Source organism: Lissotriton vulgaris, chromosome 7 (genome assembly GCF_964263255.1).
Source record: "Lissotriton vulgaris chromosome 7, aLisVul1.2, whole genome shotgun sequence".
In the NCBI taxonomy this organism is placed as follows: Eukaryota; Metazoa; Chordata; class Amphibia; order Caudata; family Salamandridae; genus Lissotriton; species Lissotriton vulgaris.
Genome location: NC_141695.1, coordinates 1641735511 through 1641763126, shown reverse-complemented (window position 1 = coordinate 1641763126; position 27616 = coordinate 1641735511). Strand labels below are relative to the sequence as shown.

General features: G+C 46.7%; 1 protein-coding gene across 1 annotated transcript in view; it reads left to right on the top strand.

Annotated features, from left to right (window-relative positions):
• Positions 1 to 27616, top strand: part of PREX1 (phosphatidylinositol-3,4,5-trisphosphate dependent Rac exchange factor 1) — an 863840-nt gene that overhangs the window by 307356 nt on the left and 528868 nt on the right. The gene's annotated exons all lie outside the window — the stretch shown is intronic.

The window sequence follows — 27616 nt, the reverse complement described above, 5'->3', positions numbered from 1 at the left end:
ATAAATTTCCTAGTGCAGTTAGGTACAGCATTACCATCATGCTAAAAAAGCCAATTTTCCAAAAGAAAGCAAGACAGCAAAAACGTGTAAAGTTTGTAATGTGTGAACCAAAATAGAGGTTCAAGAGGCTACTGTCCATCAACAAATTCAAGTACTATGAATTGGGAAGAGACAAGAAAGGGCCAAGCCACTGCTGGGGCGAGATTGTAGATCTCTATCTTATCACTATAGATCTAAACCCCGTTCTGGTCAACTGAACCTTTATTGCCTGTCGTTGAGGAAAGAAAGTGCATCCAATACCAAGTTAGTTGCTCAATAATGGGCTTGACTCTGAAAAACCACAGACTACTTCTAGCTTTTAAAGATTTATTATAGAGTCAAAGTTAACTGCAAGTACAGGCATCTCAAAATGAGATTCAAAAGATATATGGGCACCACTACAAACATGTGCTCTCGAAAAGCCCTCAGGCGAGCACAGAACACGACTAGAACTAATTCCAAAATCAAAAGGGCTGCAAGCATCGACACATATTGTGATCTCTCCGTCATTTACAGCAGGAGGGAAAGGTTTCAGGTTAGGCTGTCCCTACCCTGCTCTGGATGGTATCCCTACTTAACAGAGTCCCAACCTACCAAAAGGTGTCAGCTGTGAATGACTTCCTAAGAAGATCACCCACTCTTAGTCTCTAGGTGAAAACCTATGATCTCCAGTCATGACCCCTCTCTGCCTACCCATCCGCTCTCTGAAGGGTCCTCAGGCATCTGCTCTAACTCCACCCCGGGGTGCTGACCCTAATACAAAATCACAATAACATTTGAGACGCCCCTCGTGAGACGCCCCTCACGTGGTGTTGATTCTGGCTTTTTCCATGAAGATCTTTCCTTGGGCCTTGTGCGTTAGCGTTGACCTTGCTTCTCAGACTCTTCTCCGGCCCGCCGATACCCCCTAAAACATTCCTGAACCCTCCTCCATGTCTACACCAATCTTATGAACAGAACTCTATTCATCCAGTTATTAATTGAATCCCCCTCACATATGCAGACAGACATCCGTGGCTGAATCTCCATTCCCATAGACTTCTAACAAAAGTTTGCAACTTATTTCCTGACACAGCTCGGCCTGTATCAGTGCATGTAAATCAGAAATCCTTTCATCATTTCAGGCCTACAACCCTTTCGCAAAAGTTAACTAATATAACATGTTAGTTTCTTTCTCTGGCATAATAAGAAAACACATCTATGGAATATAAATCTAATGGATAAACAAATCGGTGTATCATTAGTGCAATCCATGTCGTGCAAATGAATACCTTTCCCCACCCTTTCAGCGCTGGCCCTGGGGCCTACTCTGTTCTGTGCTTTGCAGCACGGCATTTTTACATTAGCAGCTACATGACATGGATCCTGATTAATCACTTCTAATAAAGTTATACATTTTCACACATGTTTGCAATAGTTCCACTTCTATATGAAATCTCTAGATTACTACACATTTCAAGGTATAGGTGAATATATTTTCAGCACTCATAGCATTTCTCTTTATGATTTGTGCGTACTACTTGCAACTCTGGTGCACTCATACATTTTGTTCAGTTTGTGCTCTCTTAGTTCCCCCCTTTGATGACCCCTAGGGGTCATCATCAACATTTAAACTGAACTAATTGCCAATGCCCCTCGTTTCTACGTTTCCAGAGCCCTCAGACTCCGGTACTGATTGTCTTGTATTGCAGCCAATCTCTGTAACTGCTCTCTCCTGGATCTCTCCAATCTATTTGATCTATACCATTGGTATGACCTCACCAATCCCCACAACAGGATCACACAGATCACTATTATGATGATAGGTTTCAGCACATACCATACAAAGCTCTTCCCTAGGTTGGCAAACCAACCTCCAACTTCTCCCATTCCATGACCCACTTTTTCCCAAACATTTACTTTAGTTAGGTCTTCGATCTCCTCGTGAATATTAGTTATATTCATAATGACCTTCTCAAGAGGTTTTGAATTGTCTGGAATGTAAGTGCAACATTCCTGGACCTTCAAAGCCTTACAGACTCCGCCTTCTTTTGCTAGCAGGACGTCTAACGCAAGACGGTTCTGAAGCACCATGGCCCTTATCGATTGCATCTCTCCTTCCACCAGCATTAAGGATCTAGCAGTGCTGGCAGACAACCTGTCTACGACTGTTGCCAGTCGCCTAATTTTGACATCATTGAGGATCAGTCCTAAGATAGGAAATGCAGCTCCAGATACATCTCCAACTAATTCTGCATCTCCTAGATCTCTTCTCCCTCTTGTCGAGGCTTTGCCCTCGATGATCTCTAAATCTTGAGCATGGTATATTTTGGGAAAGACAATTGCCAAGTAACATGATCCATACCAATTGTCAGGTAGTCTCACGTAAGCATTTCTCCCACATACAAAATATACATTTGGAATCACTTGCATTCCTTTCAAGAAATCCTTTGTATAATATTCTAACTTGAAAGCATGTTCACAACTGACTTCCCCTACGAATACATTTTCGTAGTACGTTTTGCTTCTGTGAAGACATAACTTCCCTCTCTGCGTTTTATCCAACGCTATTGGACCACTACTACCCTTCCTCTTGTGTGCCTTCTCTTCCTCGGTCCAATCTGTTTTCCATTGTCCTGATTTTTTCAAAATCTTTTGCCTTCTGTATCGATCATCCACCTGCCCTATAAACTTCTTCTCGACTTCTGACACCTTGCATGTCAGGTTATTTCTGCGGGCATGTGAAGTATCTAAGGTATCCCAAGGAATGAAGAACTTGGCCAATCTGTCTTCACTCTTCCAGTAGTCCCACTTGTTCATTTGCTTGTAGTTTGGGACTTCTGGTAACACTGAGTCATAATTAGAGAAATAGTATTCAAAACTATCTCTCCCATAAAATATGCTAAGCAATAAGCTACATGTAATGCCATAAGTCAGCGGGAGGTGATGATATCTAATGCCTTCATCTACAGACGCCGGCAGTTGCATGCAGACGTAGCAATCCTTGACCTCCATGGCATCCACGTATTCGTACAAAAGTTTGGCATAAGCATTTGACCTAAAGTCGCCTTGAGACTCATCCATATGTAACCTACGAGCCTCTGCTGCTAATAACGCTTTCTCATGTATGTTTTCCCCTTTCTTACTGGCAACAGTGGGTCTTGGCGTCACTACAGACTTCTCGCCTGGTACCCTTGCCTCTCTCTCATGTCCCACTACATATGATACAGTAACTACTAAAGCTATTAGAAGTATCACTCCTACTATTAGTGTGCCTATTATACATTTGGCTCTACGATTCGGGCTACCGGCTTCCATTTCTTCAGACAGTATGATTCCTTCCTTCTATTTCAACACAAAGTTCTTTTCTTCTTTATTCCTTTACAGTCTCTCTTGATCAACCAGTCTTTTAGAATCACACAATTGGAAGCTGGCAGTCTCTTTTTGCAAAAGTCTTTTTGAAGCATTAACACAGACAACCCTAGCCCTTCTCCGTCAACTGATAGGAAGGTCCCTAAGATTTTCTGCTTCCTAGGCGCTAGGTAATCTTCTTTCTCTTGCTTATTTACAAAGTCTTTAAGCATCTACGATCAGGCTTGGGCCTGCGGCTTGAATAGCATAGTTCAATATTTCCAGACGAAGAATGTGCTCTTCATGGCTTGTTATCTTTGTTCCAAAGTCGGGGAATTGCAATTCAGTGAAAAACATGTGCTTTAACTTGCTTAGGCGGGGAGGGTTGGGGAGTGTGAACGTTAGTGACCCTTCTGCTTCGACTCCGGGCACTAACAGCTGTACTTCTACTGTGATGATGGGTTCAGAGCTGGTCACCAGCACCGCTCGTATCCTCCCTGTCGCTCGTTCCCCCGACATTTGTCGCCAGATATGTCCACTCAGGGGTGGCGTATCTTCTGCTGGGCACACGTGCTCTTCTTGACCTTCTTAGATCTGGTGCTTCAGAGCCCTGAGCACCTTCTTCCGGGTCTGAGTCTTCCGATATTGGAGCAAGGGTTCTCTCTGGAGTTGACCTCAGGCTTGAACTCCTCCTTTGCGGCCAGCTGGCCTCTCCACGCCTTACCCTTCTGCTCCTTCTCCTTCTGCTTTGCTCTCGCTCTCTTTCAGACTGGTCGGTGTCTGATTCGTACTCCCAGCTACTTTCCCCTTCGGTAGCGTCGTCCGTTTCGCTGTTGTACTGACCGTCCTCAGCCTGGTCAGACACGTTCCCAGTTTCTTCTGGCACCTCTACAGCTTGGCTGGCCCCCTCTATGGCTTCTCGGTCCGCAGCTGGACTTCCATCCGAGAGAGGAGCTGTTTCTTCCAGAGGTGCTGGAACCCTCCGCGTATGAGACGCGTGGATCCAGTTGGGCAGGCCTCCCACCTTCACTGCAGTGTTCGTGTTCGTGATCAGGATGATCTGGTAGGGCCCACGCCAACGAACATCTAGGCAGCTTCTTCTTACGTGCTTCTTCACAAGCACCCAGTCTCCAGGACACAGGTCATGGCACAGGTCCTGGCACGACGGAACCTCGGCAGCCTGCACCGATCGTTTCACCCTTTCCTGTCGTCTATTCAGGTTCCTCTCGTGCGCTGCCCTAATCCATGCATTGAGAGCTTCAAACTGAGTCGGTCTAGGCATAGGTCTCTCTGAGGTCATGACTGCTTTTAATCGGTGTAGCACCTCTAATCTGAACGTCCCGTACTTTGGGAACGTCAGTTCCTCATTTCCTTCTGTAATCTTACTCAACTCTGTAATCCACAATATAGTGTGTAACCCAACATTTGCCGCCATATAATAAGCCGGCGTACCCTCCGGCGGGGCTTCTTCCCCATCATAAGATCTCCGCCTCTCTCTTTTAAACGCCGCTCTTAACCATTTAAAACATTTCATGATTAAACATACAGTTTCCAGCCTCACTATTCTGTTTACTTCTTGATGACAATCCACCAATCCTAGCGCGGCTTTGCTAGCTGGCCTATCACAGCGCGGTCTTGCTCCGGCCGGCCAATCCCAGCGCGGCACTTTCTGACGTCACTCGTCTCCGCTTCGCAGCAGCACCCCTCCTTTCTCAGCTCGTCTCCCGGTCACACATGCGTCCCATTCATACACCGAAAAATGACTACTTCCGACCAAGCCGTCACTTCTCTTGACTGTACGTCCACAGTCTATCTGTAATTGTCACCACAACTGACGAAATGTCTTCCGTCTCTCTGATAGGTTGCTTACACACAGTAACTTCCGACCAGCGTCTGTTACTCACGCACTCACTCTTTCGTTCCCCCTATCACGGTCCTTTGGGCGATCAATGGTACCTCATGACCCCCTTCACACTGGTTGACAATTACTCTGGATGTCCGATACACCCGAACCACTTAAGCTCTCCTTGAACTTAAGATTTGCACCGGTTGCGTGCGCTCACAACCTGTTCCACAGTCACTCTACAGGCATTCAACTCCGCCAGACATTACAACATAGATACAACACAAAAACACCGCAATCTAACACGCATGACCCTTTATACTCACTCTCGACCGATACTGCTGCTTTTCTGTCTCACGTCATCCGGACCTTCTTCGGCGGGCGGTTCTTCCGATCATCGATCTCTAGGGGCCTTGGGGTAATCTAACCTGGCCTAGATCACCTTCCTCAAGAAGGCAACCATCCTCTATAGCTACCAACTGCTGGGGCGAGATTGTAGATCTCTATCTTATCACTATAGATCTAAACCCCGTTCTGGTCAACTGAACCTTTATTGCCTGTCGTTGAGGAAAGAAAGTGCATCCAATACCAAGTTAGTTGCTCAATAATGGGCTTGACTCTGAAAAACCACAGACTACTTCTAGCTTTTAAAGATTTATTATAGAGTCAAAGTTAACTGCAAGTACAGGCATCTCAAAATGAGATTCAAAAGATATATGGGCACCACTACAAACATGTGCTCTCGAAAAGCCCTCAGGCGAGCACAGAACACGACTAGAACTAATTCCAAAATCAAAAGGGCTGCAAGCATCGACACATATTGTGATCTCTCCATCATTTACAGCAGGAGGGAAAGGTTTCAGGTTAGGCTGTCCCTACCCTGCTCTGGATGGTATCCCTACTTAACAGAGTCCCAACCTACCAAAAGGTGTCAGCTGTGAATGACTTCCTAAGAAGATCACCCACTCTTAGTCTCTAGGTGAAAACCTATGATCTCCAGTCATGACCCCTCTCTGCCTACCCATCCGCTCTCTGAAGGGTCCTCAGGCATCTGCTCTAACTCCACCCCGGGGTGCTGACCCTAATACAAAATCACAATAACATTTGAGACGCCCCTCGTGAGACGCCCCTCACGTGGTGTTGATTCTGGCTTTTTCCATGAAGATCTTTCCTTGGGCCTCGTGCGTTAGCGTTGACCTTGCTTCTCAGACTCTTCTCCGGCCCGCCGATACCCCCTAAAACATTCCTGAACCCTCCTCCATGTCTACACCAATCTTATGAACAGAACTCTATTCATCCAGTTATTAATTGAATCCCCCTCACATATGCAGACAGACATCCGTGGCTGAATCTCCATTCCCATAGACTTCTAACAAAAGTTTGCAACTTATTTCCTGACACAGCTCGGCCTGTATCAGTGCATGTAAATCAGAAATCCTTTCATCATTTCAGGCCTACAACCCTTTCGCAAAAGTTAACTAATATAACATGTTAGTTTCTTTCTCTGGCATAATAAGAAAACACATCTATGGAATATAAATCTAATGGATAAACAAATCGGTGTATCATTAGTGCAATCCATGTCGTGCAAATGAATACCTTTCCCCACCCTTTCAGCGCTGGCCCTGGGGCCTACTCTGTTCTGTGCTTTGCAGCACGGCATTTTTACATTAGCAGCTACATGACATGGATCCTGATTAATCACTTCTAATAAAGTTATACATTTTCACACATGTTTGCATTAGTTCCACTTCTATATGAAATCTCTAGATTACTACACATTTCAAGGTATAGGTGAATATATTTTCAGCACTCATAGCATTTCTCTTTATGATTTGTGCGTACTACTTGCAACTCTGGTGCACTCATACATTTTGTTCAGTTTGCGCTCTCTCACCACCCAGGTCTGAGCTCCATTCTTGGTACTTCAAAATGCAATGAGCATGAAAACAGACACAAGGAATGCATCATTTCAAACCAACAAGAACATTAAAATGTAAATCAGTACGTAGCATTTTACAATTCCAACTGTTTCCCTTTTGCAGGTACAGGTCAGACGACCTCCCTGAATTATATTCTCTCCAGTAGTCCTCTTTGGGTTACTTTTACTTGGTATATCTTGACCACGGACGATATGCCCAAGATGCACTGTGACAAACACTGATAACTAAGGGAAAAGCCAGAAGAGAAAAATGCCCCCGTGAACTACTTCTGACCACATCAAGCATTGAAAACTAAAAAACCCAGCCTCCGTAGACACATTCTTGCACACTTCTGTCCATCCACACATTCACACTTTCATCTATTCATCCACCCACCCGTGCCTCCCTTAACCTTTCCATACACTCGCCCCATTGCATAATAATTGTTTCCATCCATTCATCCTCTCATGCAGTCATCCATCCTTCCACTCATTCACCAATCAATATATTAATGTAGCTATCCATCCTCCACCCAACCATTGATTCAGCCCTCTCCATCTGCCCATTGTTTACTCCTTCTATGCACCCTCTCACTTGCGGGTCACTTCACTCTTCCATCCAACTTTTTCATTTCCATCTATCCATGCTTTCACGCTTCCATCCATCACCTTTCTGACCTAACTTTGACCTTTTTTCTTCTGTCTGCCAAGTTTCCCTACTTGCTCTCACTTTTTTTTTCTCCTGACGCTCTTTGCTTCCCCTTTCTATCTACCCATCATTTTTCTCTCATCCTTGCTTTTTCTTTCTTACCTTTATCTCTCCTCTTCTTTTTTTCTGCTTGTCCCTTTCCCTGTGTTTTATCTCTGTTTCCATCATTTCTCTTTGTCTGTTTCTGTCACTGTGCATGTCGGCCCACACTCCTCTGTCATAATATTCCCTTATGTTATTTTATAAGCATATGGCTGCACTCCTACAGACAGAAGATAGAGGCTTGAGGCTTGTCTACGAATGGAATGTCCTATGTGAAACAACAAAATATGTGTTTATCCTTGGATTATTGATCCAGGAACATTGCCTTGGCCTCTCGCAGTAAACGTTATGTGTGACTCTGATTATTGTTGTTTTTAAAAACAAATATTGCTAAAATACATTGACCATAGACAGGTGGGGTCTTTGGTAACTGTATTTTATGAATGCATGAATAGTGGTATGAGTAAATAAATATTGGTAAATAGATAACAACCCCTTCTGAGGTATATTTTTTGATTTGGCCCTAGGAGCTTGTGTTCTTTTTGCGATTTATCACTGTTGTGGCACAACTGGAAACTCTAGGCCATGTTATTTTTCACTGCCATGGACTAAGACTTAAGCTTGAAGTAATAAAAAAATTATCAAAATGCTTCAAACTTTTATATGAATACTGGACAACATGCAATGTGTAACTCTTGTATCTCTATGGTCAGTATATGCCAAGACCTTTTGATCGAAATATATAAACTCTTACAGGGACTTTCAGCCAGCCCTCTTCTGGTCTGCTGTTGTGGTGTTCAGGTAATTATCTGCCCACTACAGGATAGGGCAAGGGATCAGCTCATTTAAAACATTAACCCACTTCATAGATGAGTGCTGGTCTTCTGGTCTTTCACACGGAGCACATTAGCCCACAAATGAGGTTTGTTCAGTGCAGGGACTGCTTTGGCAATGTGAGCTTTTTGAGACAAAAAATTATTTAGATTTTAGTCCATCTTTTTTTCTTATATTGATTGGGGAGTGGTAGATCACCAAACAAGATTAACAAAAGCTATGACAACACAAGGCAAGCTTTGACAAAGCCCAAAGGTTAATAGTTAACACCAGACCTAATGGCTATGCCAGTGCTTCTTGTTGTATTGAGTTTGAGGTGTGATGTATGAAATGTTGAATTCAAACAGCAGTTTAATAAGGTTCGCAATAAATCAAAAATAAACTTGTTTATAATAAAAACTGTTATTATTCTGATATATGGACACTGGTGGATTGATAGTTATTGGGATGTCTTGCGTAGTGCACTTAAGCTGCAAGACTCTTCTACAAAAACACAACTACACATTTGGTTACCGGGACCTGAAACAAATTCATGAATTTCATAATAGTACTAGGATTTAAAGCAAGCTCTTGTTCTTTGGACTGTAAAAGATAGAAATCTTTGCTGAAAATAGAATGCACTGTTTTTCAGAAGTGTATGTTAAGCCACTATGTAGGTGTAAGGTGATCAGCCTTGCATACTGTAAAGATGCATATCGGTGTCCTATGTTTCCACTTGGGATTTAAGACAATACCTAAAATGTTGGCTAAACTCTGTCTTAACTTTTGTGGCAGATGTTTGTGCATTAACATTTTTGTGCATCACTAGCAACATGCAGAATGCCGTTTTACTCTCAATTACACATGTACCCACTTATATTGCGCTTTTTAAACAAATGTTTCATTCATTCATTGAAACTTTATTTCAGCTTTTACAGCCATAAAAGAACATTAAAAAAAACACAATTTTTACAGCCTCTTAAAAAAGATCAAGAAAGTAGTCAATTTGCAAGTACAAAGATTAATAGTACACAAACAAATGTGAGCTCACTTTTAGGGAACTTGACCAGTAAATAAACATCACTATGAGAAATGTGGTTTTCTATAAATATCTTAAAAGGGGAACATCCTTTACAACGCAACTTTTACCACGCAGTGCCTTTACGACGCAACTTTTACAATGCAAGCCATTATAACGCATTGCGCTGGGAGGCGCTCTAGGATAGGGAATAGGTTTAATGTACTATCCAACACCTTCCCTACTATCCACGGGGACTGGAGTTGGAATAGTAAATTAAACTATTCACTATCCAGCGCCCCAAAGCACTATGCTTTGTAAAGGCATGCGTTGTAAAAACCGCGTTGTAAAGGCATGCATGGTAAAAGCATGCGTTGTAACGTCATACATCCATCTTAAAAATATAATTTAACATCTAAATATTAAAACCAGATAAAAATTTCATATAATAATATATCTGAAGCCCATCAACTAGCAGCCATTTAGTATATTTCAGTCAATTGATCAACAAGTGCCTAAACAAATAACCATAAGTCTTGCGTGGTCCTTGAAGAGAAGAAAGCGGGTAAGAGACAGGTGTTATAAATTCTCATAACAATTTTCAAGCAGATGCCTTCGCTTAGACCACATTGCAAATAAAAAGTTTGAGATCACGACAACAAAAACCGGGTCAGTGTCTGTTTTTAAAATCCTAAAGAATTCTATATAATTTCTAAAGCCCAGGTTTCTGCAGAGTTGGATCACCCACTTAGATCTGGGGCTCTTGTAGGCCGGACAGAAAAAAACCATGAGAATCACGGTTTCTTCCTCCACTAGACACCCAGGACATGGGCGGCCTATACTGCCCGCCCACCTATTATTTCGGGCGTTAAGTGGGAGCGTCCTATATCTAAATTGCAGGAACAATTTTTTTAGCTAAAACAGGTTGTATAGCATATATCACTTGTTCAAACTTATATTGGCACTTAGTATCAAGAAACCCATATGTTAGACTAGAAGGGTCAACCGTTTGAACAATAAGTGGTTATATTCCTTCATGGCACTTGCTAGAGATTTTTTTGATATTTCTGCACATGTTACTTCGGGTGCAGTCCATAGGTCTTCCCTACCCATTGCTCTACATGAGTCCCTAATGAAAGCCAGCCAGGAGATTCTACCCACCCCCAATGTGGACAGTGACACTTTTAGTTCATCCCTATAATGGGCCAATTCTGGGGTACTCCACAGCCGTCGCCAGTTCAGCAGTGGACGCAAAGATATTAGATCCGCTATATCCACGAACGTGAGGTACAAACCTCCACCCTCCATGACTATATGCTTCCAGTATATCAGTTGTAACCTAAACAACTGATCTATAGTCAATGTTTTGCTTCTAAATCCTGCTTGGAGGGGAGTTAAAATATCCTGGTCCTCCACCATTCATGAAGTCTGCCCAATAACACTCTAGCATACATTTTTTTGGGACACATCGATGAGGCTAATTGGCCTGTAATTTACAGGGTCGATTGGGGACCCCTTTTTGTAGATTGGGATGATCTCTGCCCAGCCCATGTAGGGGGAGGGGACAACCCATTAAGGATTGCATTAAAGAGCAATTGAAGGTATGGGGACCACACTGCCTGTTCGCTTCTTTGCAAGTCCCCAGGGATTCTATCTAACCCAGGGGCCTTGTTTGGTAGTACCTTCGCAATAGTAGCGAATACCTCAACCAAGGTACAAGGCGGCGAGTCCCCAGAAAAGGCTAAAGTTCGGGCATTACATGTGTTCCCGTTCGTGCTTTGATCTTCTTTTGGGCTTGAATACAAATCCTTAAAATGAAGACGCCAGGCATCCTCACTGATATTAGGTTCAATGGAAGTCTTCCCCTCAACTCGTCCCGTATGGACTAAATTCCAATAGCCTCTTGTATCTTTGTGATCCAAAGCATTTTTTATTGCCTGCCATCTCTCCATTTCTCATTCTGTTTTCGCATATAAAATCGATTTTAAAAAAAAAGACCTACTTTCCCTTATACTTGTACTATCACCCTTTTTGAGGCATGTTGGGAGCGCTTTTTTAGCGTCCCTGCATGCCAAGTTATACCAGAGATTTTTTTCTCTGGGGTGATTGCTCTTAATTGGTTTGTTACTATAAAAATGAACGCCAGGATTGCAGCCAAATCCTGGTGTACTTTTGCCAACTCAATATTGTCATCCTCACAGGATCCAATGCCTGTGAGAAGGCTTGCCTTTTCCAGCATAGGGATAACGCAGGAGTACATGTCCGCTATCATATCTGGGGATTGAGTTATTACACCCCAGCAGATACGCGGACCTCCATCTACCACTGTTAAATTGTTATAATGGTTATGGTCCAAGGCTTGCTCTAGTTCTGGTACTTGTGCTTCTAATGTAAGGACCAGAGGGTTATGGTCACTTTCTACCCAGGGGAGGATACAAAACTTAACTGCTTTATGCCAGATTCAGTGTTTATTAAAATGTAGTCTATTATAGATTCCTGGGCAGATTTATTAAAAGTAAAATGCTCCAGATTATCATCTGGGAACCGGCCATTACAAGCCCTCAGCTAATGTGTGAGAGTTAGGGAGGTCAGTTGAAGGACCAAGGGGGTCCATCCCTTTATTGGGTAAGCATTAGCTGCAGGAATTGATAATATTATATCCTCCTCAGAGTAATCGGTGATGACAACCCATTAAGGGGTTCAAAATGGCAATTGAAGTCGCCACCTATAATAAGAAATGCTTTCCCCGAAAGTGTAACAAGTAGGGCCGCCAAATTATCCAAAGTTGGTGATGCATGCCCATGTTTGACTGACCTAGAATAGACATTGATGACAGCCAGATTGGGTAAATCTGCATTGGTGAGGAGAATGCATAAAATATCCGGTGAGTGGGTATCTATTTGCTTCACAGTATACCCTAAGTGTGTACCTACCCATATGCTTAGACCCCCTGATGGTCTGCCTCTTGCACCTTTAACTGCTGGCTCACTATATGCTGCGAAGCCTACTCTCTGTAAGGATTTTAGGGCTCAGGTTTCCTGAAAAAGACAAATCTCATGAGCGTCCACAAAGTTACCCCGTCCGGCTACTCTAGTTTACCCAATAGTCCTGCTATATTCCATGACATGAACTTGAGACCGTTTAGACTTACTTCCATCTCACCCTCGAGATTTACCTCCAATTCTTGTCTATCTGAGTTTTTTATCGGTCATGGGTTATTAAAAATTATCATGGAAATTTGGGAATGTGAGCCCTCCTCACCAGTTGTTGCGCTATTGGGTTCGACTACCAAATTGCCCACACCCTCACGTGGACCGAGTATGCTATTTCTCTTTCTCTCGTCATGCCCCAAGACACACCTTCGCTCTGAGTGTTGGCCCAATAACTCGACCCCCATACCCAAAGTAGAATCCCTCAAATGATGAGACCAAATGGGTTGGAATATACAGTTTGGCACTAGTCAGTCAACCATGTCAAGAACACTGTATCTATTTCTTAAGGGGATACTAGAGACCAAACCAAAACCATCCAACCCGGTTCTATTGCTGAAATTTCCGGGTAGAAGTCGCCCCTCCCGAGTCCTTTCCTGATAACCAAACAGCTCCACACTTGGTGTAGTGGTATAAAAGTAGCTAAGATCCAATGCCTGGATAGAGGTTCTCGACCTTTGGCGTGGCCCCTCACAAATATGGTGCACTGCCAGTCTATCTCTAAAATTAACTACTATGCAGTTGCCTGATATATCTTTCTTTCTCCAACCTACCCAACTTACTCAATGGGCAAACAGGATTTGGCTATGTACATTTGGAGGAAGGGATCTATTGGTATTCAGCCAGTGGATGGTTTTATTCTAGTGAAGTAGTGTGGCTCACTGGTTAGAGGCGGCAGACCCGAGAGCAGAGGACGGCCCGGGACCAGGGTTCGATTCCCGGCGCGGCAGGTTTCTGGACCAGGGTCAGCGGACTCGATAATTCTCTCGCCTCGGTGCCCACTCTGATCAGCGATCACACTCGGGAACTCTGGGCATTAGCTTGCCTCATCTTCACTAACGGCCCCACCAGACCGCCGGGGATGCCTGGTCTCACCCTGGAGATACCCATTAAGGGACCATCTCTCAGGGAAGCCAGGAAGGGTTTCGCAGCGGTCGAAGCGCCTTGGGACCCTACGGGTAAGTAGTGCGCTATATAAATGCCTATACATACATACATACATACATTCTTTAATTCGATATATGATTCAGAACTACCCTCGGGTAAACCCGGGACCCCTGTCAAAACAACAACATATGGTGCTGACTCAGGGGGCAAATCAATGTGTGACAACATATTCTCATGTCAGGACCTTTTGTACCCCCCTGTGAGATTATGGCCGGGCTCACTTCCAATAATTGTGGTTGTTCTCTCCCACCCCTGGCCGAGTCTCGATTTTCCAAAAGTGCTCTGCCAGTATCAGCAATGTGACTTGCTACAATGTTCCCGCGTGGTGTACCTTCCATTGGATCAGGGGCATGGACATCGGAGGTCAAGTTACTGCCACCCAAGCCTCCACATCCATCCGTTGGTATCTCCTTATCCTGTCCATTTGCTGGTAGATTCTTCTGAATACCATCTTGGTTGGTTATATGTGGTCCCCTAACAGGGACCACATCCAGATGCTCGGCCAAACCTGCCCTCAAAAGCCTCCACTGGCTCCCGATCAAGGAAAGGGTCACCTTTAAGACCCTAAGCATTTCTCACAAGATAATGCAAGGTGGAGGCCCCCCAATTCTGAGATCCTTCATCAAACCCCACCACTCGAACAGACAACTTAGGTCGGACTCTCTCTCTCTGGACAGTATCCCCAGAATAGAAAAGGCCCGATCTGGGGGGAGATTATTCTCCTACAATGCCCCAAAATTGTGGAACTCTCTTCCACTGTCCATTCGAAGAGAACACAATTTGCTCCCTTTCCGTAGGCAACTAAAAACATGGCTCTTCCCATAATTCCTCACCTTCCCTTCCCCCCCCTGGAATAATAGGTTTATGTCAGCGCTGGGACGCCCTAGGGTAGCTACGCGCTTTAGAAATCCGAAAAATAAATAAAATAAATTATAGTCAAATGTTCAAATTTCACCAACCTATCCTCAATCAATGAAAGCCTATCGAATGGGGATTGTAAGAAAGAGGTGATGAGGCCGCCAATATTTAGCCAAAAACCCTCATCCATTGAGGGCGAAGAGCCAGCAAGAGAGGTCGTTGGCGAAGAGACTACGGAGGGTATATTCACGTGTGATAATCCTGGGCTTAGGGGTATAGCACTGGGCAAATCTCCATGCTTGTTCAATTGAGGCATTTTGTTTTTTTTTCCTCTGTGTACCCCCTCCTCGCTTCCTCTTAGGAATTGCCCCCGTAGTCTTCACAGGTTGGTTGGGCAAACCTTTCTTGGTGGCCCCCACAGGAGCGCAAATGGGTACCTGTTCATCAATAGTGGTAGCCTGAGTATTATTGCATGCAGTTCTGCTTGTCTGGTCAGACTCCCCATCAGTCAAGACGGGCACCCTCTCCTGCAACAAGGGATTACCACTTAGGCGTGAGAATCCAGGGACTGTGGCCTTACAGTTATCCCTCTCTGGGGTTCCTGCCAAGATCAAATCACCCATGGATGAGCGCTTAGTGAATCCAAGTTCCTGGGAAAGGCGACGCTCCGTTATAGCAATTTCATGGGCCAGCACGAAGTGGCCCTTGTGATAAACTGGTCCAGAGTCCCAGCTACGTGCCCGCCCATTGGAGCTTTCCTACCCTTTCCCTCACGACCAGGCATTACTACCAAATTGGATGCTATGATTGGGTACAGAAGAGGAATAGGGGTTCGTAATAACAGTTGTGAAGCAAATGACTGACCTTAGATCTGAAGGAGTTAGAGGGGGGGCCCAGCCAAGCCTCCACTGGTCTCCAATGGGCTCAAACAGGCCTGCCGTTGGCCCAGGCTTCGCCCGGTGCGCACCCACGCGCGTTCCGCTAAGCGGGTGCCGCGAGGTGTAATGTAGTGGCGGTAGGAGGGGCTGATGCAGGACAGCTGGCATGTGCCCGGTAGGCTCCTGTGACCTGGAGTCCTTCTGGTCGATGGTTTTGCCCCCAAACAAGTCTCCTTCCACGAAGCGGCACAAATGTACTACAACCTGTAAAAGTGTGTATTCCAGACCCCTGTTTACTAGACCTCAATTTAGGCCTGGCAGCCTTGTTTTCCAGAATGGATGCTTTCCTCCTCCACATATCACTGCTTGTTATTTATGCAGAGCACAGTCTGGCAGAGTCATGCTTATTTATTTTCACTGGCATTGTTCGTGCTGTTCTCAAAGCAATCTCTCTTGCTTAGTCACAAACTGTATTTTATGTTAAGTTCCATCCATTAGCTTCACTGTACCCTATTCATTCATAGCAGTTTGCTGCTGTTCAAGTATCTACTCTGTTCTACCATCTGCACATGACATTATCATACAGTGGGCAGAATCAATTTTCATGTAGTGGGATAGTGCTTAGTTAGTAAGGCAATATTACGTTGAAAAACTGCATTCTGGTTCATTAACAAGATGATCCATTTGCTCACACCATGATGAATTTGCGGTTTCTGTTCTGTGCAATGAGAAGATTCTCTATATAAACCCCTGATTTTGGGTGTGAGCCAGATGCCTTTCCTATTCTACCTGGGATGCTGTCCATTTCTAGGATGATTTTGTTGCCCGTCTAGGACTTAGAATATTTTTGATTTCAGACTCTAGTACTGCATGAACTTTCATGTCGTTTAGTGTGACCACCATCTTTTGAATTCTGTAATACCGCCTTTACATGTATTCTGCTGTTCCAGAACTCTATTTTGAGTGGGCCCTTTTCTTACTTAATTGTATTTCTGCTATTTAGATTTGTTGGGAGGTGCCTTAACTTGGGGACATATTACCTCCATTTGAGGTTTATAGCAATCTCAGATTCATTAATCTTTAGGTGTTCTGTTAAGGTACATATTTTGGGGGGCAAGAATTGCAGAGGACCTGCCCCAGCAGTTATTGATCAGAATAGCCCATGTCATGAGGGTGACATTCAGGTCCTCCTGATTCAGTCAACAGCACCAAGCCTGTTTGGACTTGTATTATAATATGTACATTGAGTATGGGAACTCAAATCCCAGCAACCTAATGCTTTTAGCAGACAACCAAGGTCTAGGGTTTGGCTTAGAGCACAGCTTTTCACCTGCTAGCATGTTGACTTAGTTTTCTGCAGCCTCCTATATCCCACACACTGCATACTTTTGATACTAAGGAGGTAGACTGGTCACAATTGCCAAAGATTCCCAGACATCCTCTAGAAGAAGGTGGGTGGTACGAGAGCGTAGCCTTAAGCAACGGCGGATCATCTGCAACTTTAAGGTCACATTAAAGCACTGTGATTACTTTTTTTTCTTCACATATTTTATTGCGTCAAATGGCAAATACAGTGCAGGGTTCTGTGACCCAGAAGCCATCTGCTACAGTTGAAAGACAAAAAAGTATGCATTGACATTTAATATACATATTTTTCACACAAAAAAGGAAAGAATAATACAGAACCAATACAACTCCCCCCCCCCCCCCCCCCCCAAGAGCACAGTTGTATACTGCATCTCAAACATCACTTCAAATCCCACCGCATCAGTAACAATTGCCACTGAGATGTCGGTCCCCTGCACCACCGTCCTGCCCGCTTCTCACAGTCCAGTAGCATCTGCAGCAAAAGTGGGCTCCAGATATAGTCCACCCAACGCTTCCAGATCTTATTTTATTTATTTATTTAATTTATAAAGTTTTATATAGCGCAAACTTGACCCTTGAGGATACAATGTTCAAGGTGATGGGTTGCAGGCGGAACGCAACCAGTAAAACAGAGTAAGCACATAGTTTGCGAGGAATAATATACTCAAGAGCATCCGTTAAATCTGACGAAAAGTGCTATACTTAAAATGTTTTCGCGGGCAGCTGTGATTCCTTTTAATGAGTGATATCTTCCATGAAAGGGTAAAGAGGACTGTTTTGAGAGGCCTTCAGTAAAGCTGTTTTCATAGTGCTGTCATGATGTGTGCATGATGGAACTAACTAGGGCTATAGGATTTGGTGAATGCCCTTTACTAGTAGGATGTTTTTTATTTTCTTCTCTTCGAACGTCTTCTCTGTAAGAATATAAAAAGTGTGTTTGCCACAAATTGACTAGCTTCTTGCACGATGAATGATTTAAATCCAACACGATGATCCATATACAGTCTATAGAGGACTTTATCCAAACTTTTTCAGTATTGTCTACAAAGTTTTAGATGTTTGTTGTCAGCAGACATATTGTATACAAACTCAATACTTCTAGTATGCTTTAGGTCAGCCCATTACTTATCATTGGTTGTCTTTCTTCTCAGTCTCACTAGTTTGCTTCTTATTTCATGCTTCACATAATTCTTCTGTTTGTCCTTCTCCTGGAGCATATCATCCTTCTGAATGGATGAGTTATATTCTTCCACAGCCTGCATCCATGGAACTACTTTTTTAGGTCTCGTGACCTATCAATGCGCACGCGCATTGAGGTCACGAAACTATAGGGCTTTAAACAGACTTTAACTGAAAGCGCATTGACCTAAAATGCGCGTGCACATCACCAAATCGCCGTCTGTTCCCTCAGCCGCACTCCAGGCCCCCGCTGCTTTCACACCCTCTCCCCGCTCCGCCCCCTCCCCTGCCCGCCGTGTCGCATTTCTCCTCCCCCCTCCCCTGCCTTCCCTCCGTCTTGTTTTTTTTTTTTTACCCGCTCCGCCCCTTCCCCTGCCCACCAGGTTGCAAAGCATCACCTTTCTAGGGATCTAATAAACAGTATTAGATATATTACTGTGTGTGCTTCTAAAAACAATTGCAAGAGCATTGAAATGCACAACCATATCATTACCTACCTTTAGTTGTGACCTGAAAACTGTTTGTTAAAAGTCCATAAAACATCGGTGCTGAGCCCGCTCTACAGTGCACGTCATGTTAACAGTGCAGAAGCACAGCCCGCTTCCCAGCACACGGGTGCTTGTAAAATATACTGTTCACATGTACAAGAAACACACAAAAAAGCTTTGGCAGTAAATGCTCTTGTTTCGATATTATTCTGGAATTGCTGAAATGACCCTTTTGTCAGCAGAGTCCATAGAAAATGGACGAGCGAGGGATAGCGCGCGCGGAAGCATGACGCGTGGTGCAGGGCTTTGAATGGCGCAGCCAGGGGCGTGCCACTGTCACGCTGCCCTAGTGTGATAAACAAAATACTTCTATCAAATCCCCCGAGATGAAACCCTTTAGACGGTGCACATCACAACCAGCAACATGCTTTCGTTTCCTGAGCATTCAAAACAAACACACAATGAGGGCGCTCCCCGGCAGCAAGCTTAAGGCGTCACTTTGGTGTCCACAGATCATGTCGGATAGAGACTGATGCATTGCACAAAGATGTGCATTGTGCACATCACAACCAGCAACATGCTCTCGTTTCCTGAGCATTCAAAACAAACACACAATGAGGGCGCTCCCCGGCAGCAAGCTTAAGGCGTCACTTTGGTGTCCACAGATCATGTCAGATAGAGACTGATGCATTGCACAAAGATGTGCATTTCTACAGGCCTGGTGGCTGGCAGACAGACACACACACCTACCTCTCTTTCGGTTTGTACGGATTACCCTGATTTGTTCAACTTTTCAAAACTCCTGTGTGTCCCTCTAAAATAATTTACCTCCCTATCCACCACCACTTCCACCACCACCACATCCATCGCATCCACCACCACCACCACATCCACCATCACCTCCACCACCACATCCACCACATCCACCACCACATCCAACACATCCACCACCACATCCACCACCACATCCAACACATCCACCACCACTTCCACCACCACCACATCCACCATCACCGCATCCACCACCACCGCATCCACCACCGCATCCACCACCGCATCCACCACCGCATCCACCACCTCCACCACCACATCCACCACCACATCCACCACACCCAACACCACCACATCCACCACCACATCCACCGTATCCACCACATCCACCACCACCACATCCAACACATCCACCACCACTTCCACCATCACCTCCACATCCACCACCACATCCACTGCCACATCCACCGCCACATCCACCGCCACATCCACCGCCACATCCACAACCATATCCACCACATCCACCACCACATGCACCACCACCGCATCCACCACCACATCCACCACCACATCCACCACACCCAACACCACCACATCCACCGCATCCACCACCACCACATCCACCACATCCACCACCACATCCAACACATCCACCACCACTTCCACCACCACCGCATCCACCACCACCACCGCATTCACCACCACCACATCCACCACCACCACATCCACCACCACCACATCCACTGCATCCACCACCACATCCACCACCACATCCATCACCTCCACATCCACCATGACATCCACATCCACCATGACATCCACCGCCACATCCACCACATGCACCACCACCGCATCCACCACCACATCCACCACACCCACCACCACCACATCCACCGCATCCACCACCACCACATCCACCACCACCACATCCACCACCACCACATCCTCCACCACATCCACCACCACATCTACCACCACATCCACCACCACATCCACCACCACATCCACCAACACATCCACCACCACCGCATGCACCACCACCACTGCATCCACCACCACCGCATCCACCACCACCACATCCACCACCACCACCGCATCCACCACCACCGCATCCACCACCACCGCATCCACCACCACCACATCCACCACCACCCCCACATCCACCACCTCATCCACCACCGCATCCACCACCACATCCACCACACCCACCACCACTTTCACCACCACATCCACCACCACTTTCACCACATCCACCACCACATCCACCACCACATCCACCACCACTTCCACCACCACATCCACCACCACCACATCCATCGCATCCACCACCACCACCACCACCACATCCACCATCACCTCCACCACCACATCCACCACCACCACATCCATCGCATCCACCACCACCACCACCACATCCACCATCACCTCCACCACCACATCCACCACATCCACCACATCCACCACCACATCCAACACATCCACCACCACATCCACCACCACATCCACCACCACTTCCACCACCACCACATCCACCATCACCGCATCCACCACCACCGCATCCACCACCGCATCCACCACCGCATCCACCACCGCATCCACCACCACCTCCACCACCACATCCACCACCACATCCACCACACCCAACACCACCACATCCACCACCACATCCACCGTATCCACCGTATCCACCACATCCACCACCACCACATCCAACACATCCACCACCACTTCCACCATCACCTCCACATCCACCACCACATCCACTGCCACATCCACCGCCACATCCACCGCCACATCCACAACCATATCCACCACATCCACCACCACATGCACCACCACCGCATCCACCACCACATCCACCACCACATCCACCACACCCAACACCACCACATCCACCGCATCCACCACCACCACATCCACCACATCCACCACCACATCCAACACATCCACCACCACTTCCACCACCACCACATCCACCACCACCGCATTCACCACCACCACATCCACCACCACCACATCCACCACCACCACATCCACTGCATCCACCACCACATCCACCACCACATCCATCACCTCCACATCCACCATGACATCCACATCCACCATGACATCCACCGCCACATCCACCACATGCACCACCACCGCATCCACCACCACATCCACCACACCCACCACCACCACATCCACCGCATCCACCACCACCACATCCACCACCACATCCACCACCACATCCACCACCACATCCACCACCACATCCACCACCACATCCACCACCACATCCACCACCACATCCACCACCACATCCACCAGCACATCCACCACCACATCCACCACCACATCCAACACATCCACCACCACTTCCACCACCACCGCATGCACCACCACCACTGCATCCACCACCACCGCATCCACCACATCCACCACCACCACATCCACCACCACCACCGCATCCACCACCACCGCATCCACCACCACCGCATCCACCACCACCACATCCACCACCACCACCACATCCACCACCACCCCCACATCCACCACCTCATCCACCACCGCATCCACCACCACATCCACCACACCCACCATCACTTCCACCACCACATCCACCACCACTTTCACCACATCCACCACCACATCCACCACCACATCCACCACCACATCCACCACCACATCCACCCCCACATCCACCCCCACATCCACCACCATCACCACCACATCCACCATCACCACCACCACATCCACCACCACATCCACCACCACCATATCCCCTAGATCCACCACCACATCTATATGTGTGTGTGTGTGTGTGTGTGTGTGTGTGTGTGTGGCTCTGTGTGTGTGTGTAGGTGCAAATGCAATGTTCTTGAATTTTCGTCACAATAAAATACACTGAACATAATCTTCACAAAAGTTATTTACAAACGTTTAAGCTATTGCCATTATAAATTACAATACATTTTATTTAAGTATTAATTATTTACAAAATTAAAAGCCATTGTTTTTTTTTTTTTAAATTTTTGAAAACCTTTATTGTGCACAAGAAGCAATAACATATACGGGCCTACAACCATCCGGCCGGCCACGAACAATCAGTTAGCACGATAGCATACGTTATGGCGACATAGCACTGTATCAGAATCGTAAGCATTTACAGGAGAAAGACTGAGAACTACACAGCACCGTGCCACAGGATAATTGTAGGTTAAATTTTAAATTTTCATTATGCAACTATGAAGATCAGGTCGTAGTATTCCGTACTAAAAAAAGAAGATATAAGCAAAGCCCATGCAGGCGGGACTTGATTTTAGCGTCTGTGTCAAACAAGTCCCAATGCGGTAATCAAGTCCCCGCCAGGCAGGATGGCCACACAATAGTTATGCCACGTCGTCGCGCCCATGACCCAGTCTCATTTCCACTGCCACCCTACACCCAGCACTCCCAACATGGAAAGGTAAGTGAAAATCATAGAAAGAACAAAACAGGTCCCATAGAAACTAACAAAAAGGAACAATAACCCCCCACCCTGCACACATGCAGAGGCTATGTACTACCCCCCCCCCCCTAGCAGCGTGCCTGTCGCCCCATAAACCCGAAATTTAGAAAGAAGAAAGTCGGAAGAAAGGAGAAAGAACAGCGAGAAGTGTAGAGGAAGAAAGGAAGGAAACAAGAAGAAGAAGAAAAGGAAAAGGAAAAGCATCACTCTTGGATTCAGGGAGGGAGAAAAGGACAAGCTAATCAACCACTCCCCGAAAAGGAAAAGGCGGGGGGAGGAGCCCTCTGAGCCTCAGAACTCCCGGGATCCCAGCCATCCACTATGTGCCCACACCGGAGCCTCCGACTCCAAAAGCGACTGAGCTGCACTAATTAGCGACAATAGAAGCGATGGAAGAAAACAATACACAATGTGTGTATACAACATGTACAGGAGCAGTTTCAGTCCCTGGGCAGCCCACACGAATAAACACTGTGTAAGTACTCACCCCAAGCACGACCCGATAGGGGGGCACACGTAAAAGCTAGTCAGCACTAATCACCCTCCGGACCCCGGTCCCAGACAGAACCCCCCTCCCATCGTAAAAAGCACAATTGTACAGGATAGACATAGGTCCCAACTGGGAAGGAGGCTACAAGCGCAAATCAAGCACCAAATCTAAACGAGAAACAGTCCAGGTTTCCGCCAGCCGATCTAACTAGCCGAAATGAGGGGCCACTTCAACCCTGGCCCGATCGACGAAACTTCTCCAGGCGTGGCCATTCCATCGGAGCAAGTACAAGAAAGAAACTCAGCCCTGTCCCGAACGGCAAAATCCGGCCCGGGCTGGCCATTGCCGCGAGCTTTCACTGGGAAGAACAAAGGGACAAAATGGCCTCTCCAGGCAAGTATGGTACTCCGGAGACGGAGAGGAGCGTCCCCGAACACCACCAGTGCCAGCAATAAATCTGTAAAACACCCCCTCCGTCACCGGACAGCACAGGTTCAGCAGCTGCAGAGACACGGCTTCAGAAATCAAGTCTCCAGGGAAAGTCAGGCTCTGGAGGGTCGATAGATATGGAGACTGAGTCACGGTTCCCAGAGTGGGGGGCAACATTGTATCCAGAGCCTCTCCAAGGGGAAGATCGCCCACACTGTAGCCAGGGGCACTGCTCACCCATTCCCTCTCAGAGCGCGACTGTGTAACCTTTCCGGACAGTACTGAGAGCGGCGGGGGGACAGCCCGCCCCGGTCGGGAGGCACAGGATAATGCTCCCTCGATCCTCTCCGTCAGCTCCTGGACGGTCCGCCGCCATGTTGTCCCCAAGTCTGTGATGGCGCGCAGAATGTCCCCATAAGTCAGGGAGTCCTGGGGTAGTAAGCCATCCGCTGCGGGCGGTGATGTCCCGGGGCCCTCCTCTAGTCCGGGATCAGGCAGGGCAGTGTGCAGCAGGAGTGGCGGAGCAATCTGACCCCCGTCCCGTGAGGCAAGCGCCATCGCCGCCACTCCGGACTCCGCGGTGGTGAAGGGGGAGGCGAACAAACCCCCCTGGAAGCCGGCGTTAAAGCACGGTGGAAGTGCAGCCCACAGTTAGGAGATCGTATAATACGAGAGTCTCTCAGCCTCTCCCACCAAAGCAAAGGATCCACCGCCGTAATGCACCCCCGGACGGGGAAGGTCCAGACAAAGCGCAGCAGAGCGGGGGGAAGCGCCGCGTTGGAGGCAGCACTTACATGTAGACGTACCTCGGCCAGGGCGAGTAAATCAGTGTCGAAAAGGAGCCAAGCAGTCCATAGCCGAGGTCGTCTCTCTCCTGTAGGCAGCGGCACCACCCCCGCTCGTCCAACCAGCTCGGTCACGTAATGGCCGGCGGTAGCGATCAGTATAGCTGCCCGGGCAGCTCCGGAGATCGAGGAAAGTAGTGAGTCCTGCACCGATTCAGGCGGCGGAGACCTCGACGAGAAGCCAGCCGTTTCTGCACGTTGGTCTCATCATTTTGGCACGGTGTGAGCCAGGATTAAAGGCAGGATTTCGTGGCAAAGGTTGGTGGCTTACGGAGCCGGGAGCTCAGACGTCCGTCCCGATCGCCATCTTGGCTCCTCCTAAAAGCCATTGTTATTTGTAATATCAATACATCTAAGTCACGTAAATACAACACACATTGCATTACAAATGCTATAGGTGTCACATTTGCGAAAGTTAAAACTATTGACATTGTAACTGACAAAGCTATTAATTTTGCTATTTTCAAAACCAACACATAAATAAAAAAAGTGTCATTTACAATACCTATCGCTCAAACTTTCCTAATGCGAGACCTATTGCATTTCCAATGCTTGTTCTTTTTCTTTGAGCATGTCATGTGAATGCATGTGTTGGTTTGCTCTTTCTTCCCTGTGTGCTGCTTTCTCCTCACATCCATACCTCGTGCCCTCACTGTTGCTCCTCCTACCATGGGGTTAGTTCACCCACCTCTCCACATCCTACTTTTTTTTTGTAAATTAAACTCTCCCTCCCCAAGTACCACTGTTAATCCTACTGCCCTTTGGTGCTCAACGCTGCAGCAGCATTGAGTTGCTCCCTCACTCCCTTGCTCCTCTCTTGTTCTCCTACACCATTCGGGATATTTTTCTTGCTTTTTAGGAGGCATGGCAGCTGAAATTTGCTACTGGTGGTTCCTTTTCCCTAAAAACACCTTAGCACAGTTTTATTTGTTATTTTTAATTACTCACAATATACATTTTAGAATCCATAACTCGTTTCCAGACCGCTCGAAGTCAGAAATTGTATTTAATTACCCCATCAAGACTGAATTCCACCATTTTCTAACACTCAATTAAAAAAACTTCATGACCCATACTTGCTCATGCGTAGTAACCGCAGAGTTCAGCATTAGACATAAGCATTGACAAACCAAAAAAGTCAGGTAACACATTTTACAGGCATAACTATTGGCTTTGCCAATGCTTGTTCTTTTTCTGGATGCGCTTGACAGATAAGGGTACTGAGGCACGAGCAGATGTTCTGTTATAGGAGGAAGAGTTTTTTAAGGGTTGATATTCCACCAGTGGGCTTTTGGAAGCCAAACACAGGTGCTGGCAGACACGTATGTACGAACACTCGGATCTGTTCTTAAGGGATGAACTGCCATGCCCCAGATCCCACACTGTGCTTAAGTGAGGTAAGATCTAATTAGAACCTTGATCTTCTGATACAGGAATGTAAAAGCCAAGGAAGAATAATGGATTAGGAGTATAAAAAGGAATACACCTGTAGATTTCACGCTGTGTCCTGCTGGAAATGATTGTAAATCCCCTGAAATAAAGAAATATAGATATTTTTTTGTATCAATCAATCAATCATAACATTTGTATAGCGTGCTACTCACCCGGAGGGGTCTCAAGGCGCTGGGGGAGAGGGGTCCGTTACTGCTCGAAAATCCAGGTCTTGAGTTGCTTCCTGAAGGAGAGATGGTCCTGGGTTAGCCGGAGGTGGATGGGGAGGGAGTTCCATGTCTTGGCTGCCAGGTAGGAGAAGGATCTTCCTTCGGTGGTGGCTCTGCGGATGCGTGGAACGGCGGCGAGGGCGAGGCTGGTTGATCGTAGCTGGCGGGTGGGAGTGTAGAAGGGCGAGGTTGGCTCTGATTCCAATTGCCGCCATTCGCGCGTCGTGCAGGCCACGCCCACCCACTTAGGCCACGCCCCTTCCCAACCCGCCTAAGGCAAGCCCGTCTGCGCCCGTCCGCGGCCGGCAGGGGCCTGGGGCCTGTCATTCTGCCCAACACACCTCCTATGCTCCTGGGGACCTGATTGCTTTACACTCACTCCGGTCGCTTGAATCTACCAGCTATTCTAGACTGCTACAACTAGGTATTTATCAAGCCCGCAGTATTTTTCCTGAGTTTCGGACCCTCCCGTCTCTCCTCACTTCTGAGCCCACAGTCCCCTTCCTTCCTTCTAATCCCCTGCCCGCTCAGGCATCCGCTAACATGGAATTAGCAATTATTTACCTCAATACCCGATCACTAGTCAGTCACCAACTTGACATTTGCCACCTCCTGGACTCAGACCGACCTGACATTCTTCTCCTAACAGAGACCTGGCTGAATGAGGATTCCTCCCCTGACATCTTGGCAGCCATTCCTCCGGGGTATTACATACTTCAAGCCAATCGGCCAGCCGGTAAACCGGGAGGTGGCGTAGCCGCCATCATCAAACTTTCCCTCAGGTTCACTTCCCTTTCTTTACTCACTATCCCCCAGGTGGACTGCCTGGCAATTAGACTCGAATCCTCGGTGTCCCCTCTTACCTGTATCCTGGTATACCGCCCCCCTCAATCTATGCCTAACTTCCCTTCTCACTTTGGTGATCTGCTTTCTCAGCTCACAATTAATAACTCCAAACTCCTGGTCCTGGGAGACTTCAACTACTGGCCGTCAGACGCCCATGAAAGCTCCCAATCCTTGGCTTTTACTGATCTACTAACTGGGCTTAATGGCCTTCAACACGTTCACTTACCTACTCACTCTAAGGGCCATATCCTAGACCAGTTGTGGACCTATAATCTTGAAATTAAGTCACTTACGATCTCACCTTGCCACTGGTCAGACCATCATTTAATCTCCTTTCTCCTCCTGGTCCCTCCTCCGCCCTCCCGTAGCCGAGGCCCTAGCCTTTTGGCTCGTAATTGGAACAAAGCAGACCTTGACCTATTTTTTACTTCTTTATCATCT